The sequence below is a fragment of the Asparagus officinalis genome, unplaced genomic scaffold (assembly GCF_001876935.1).
Source record: "Asparagus officinalis unplaced genomic scaffold, Aspof.V1 AsparagusV1_Un390, whole genome shotgun sequence".
Taxonomy (NCBI): domain Eukaryota; kingdom Viridiplantae; phylum Streptophyta; class Magnoliopsida; order Asparagales; family Asparagaceae; genus Asparagus; species Asparagus officinalis.
In genome coordinates this window covers 24,679-26,523 of record NW_017972655.1, presented here as the reverse complement: position 1 = coordinate 26,523, position 1,845 = coordinate 24,679, and the positions used below count along the sequence as shown (strand labels likewise).

At 36.9% G+C, this 1,845-nt stretch overlaps 1 protein-coding gene across 1 annotated transcript in view; it reads right to left on the bottom strand.

Annotated features, from left to right (window-relative positions):
• The window catches only part of LOC109827727 (mitochondrial import receptor subunit TOM40-1-like), a 9,361-nt gene that overhangs the window by 6,812 nt on the left and 704 nt on the right, over positions 1-1,845 (bottom strand).

Sequence of the window (1,845 nt, the reverse complement as noted above, 5' to 3'; positions counted from 1 at the left end):
TTGCGCTCGTGCACACACACACACATATACATAATGTTCTGGAAAGCACTAGGAGCTGGACAAGCACCTAGCACCTAGTCAAGCACTTAAGCAACATGTAGGCATTTTTAGCATCAAGAGAGGAAGGATTCTTTTTGAAGATCCAAAATTCCTAGGACATGTGTAGCCATATGTCATTGTACGCTTTCTAATTGTAACCAGATTTGAAAATTCTATGAAGAATGACTGCAAGTGAATTGACCCTAAATCCTAATTCTTATTTACTATGTCATTTATTTTTTTTCCAAATTCAACCCAAAACCTCATAGACCCTAGCCAACTCCACCCAAAGCACATTCCATGTTGCTGGACGGCCACTCATGTTGCTCCATTGTTGTTGCCACGCTCCATTCCTTCACCAAAATGCAAACCCTAGCACTTGTTCCTGTGAGAACCCTACATAAGCATATTACTTCCACAATAACCTTCTTCACGTCAGTGAACCTGAAACACTGAAACAGCCAAGTTCCCTTTAACTGAAATTTGAACATGCACTTCTTTTCATTCTTAATCCTTCAGTCCAATTCTAGTTTACCAATAATTATTCATATCCGTTAACTTCTAACGTCTCTAGATATCTAAATCAATCTCAGCTGTCATATTTGTTGTCAGACAAATAGAAAAAGCATCTTGATCATGCAACTTTGCATTAGGGTGAAACTGATTGGGTGTACGGTAATTTTCTACCATTTTAGATAGAGAATCCAAAAAATCTACTTAAGGAAACTTTTTACTATGTTTATTTCTAACTTCCCAGGCCTAGATGTGCGGATGGTTTTTTTTTTTAAGTTAGATGGAAATAGTATCGAAAACTTTACTTTTATAGCTTGTGTTTGCATTGCATTGTAGGTATGATTTTCATTGGCATTAGTTATGCTCATAGTTCCATAATTCCTGGATCATCCCTTGAATCCTTGTAAAATTCCCGTGAATTGATTCCCGGTATTTTTACGAACTGATTCCCTTCGTACACTACTTGGTTCCCAAAAACCAGTCTACCGCTTACGAGTATGTTGGGTGGGGCACAAAATACATTTACGTGCACATGTGCAAGGAGCAATAAGATGCACGCATCCAAGAGAAGCAAGGCGCACACCGTACATATGACAGACAAACATGCATGCATGAAGGAACATATTTTTGAGTTTTCACATAAAAAAGATGTCAAGAATCTTAACTTATGACTGAAGATAGATAAACAAATGCTAGTTCTCTAGTTTCTAGGTTTCTAATATACACTTTCGAAAATGGTAATTGCACCCAAAAAAACTTACAGCGTACCACCTACCAAAACTTTGTAGGAAAGAAACCTACCTTTCTCGAATCTAATATAGCTAGGTGGTGAATTGTGTACCCCAATTCGTAAAACGACCAGTAATGTACCACATACCGAGTAACTATGGTTATGCTTCTAGAATATTTATTTAGTCCAAGCAAATGTGTGTGTGCGCGCCCGTTTGTAATTCTATCATCTGTATGATTGTTTCCATTAATCATTTATCTTAATATTTACCTTGTTTCCTTCATCCCCTCCGTCATATCTGGAGATGAGTTAAAGTAACTTACTTAACACCATGCTTCTCTTGTTTAACAGTTGCCAATAGCCAAAAGGCAATGCTTGATCATTCAGCATTGTGTTACAATTAAATGGAAAAATTATCAGAAAATTTACCTTAAGCTTTCATATACAACATTGCAAAAGTGCATGCAACAGTTCTCTTCTCAAGATTCCGAGATTCATATTCCCATTTCTATATCTTACCGCAATTTCAGTAAACCACGATTGACTCCTCATTAAGTCAATGT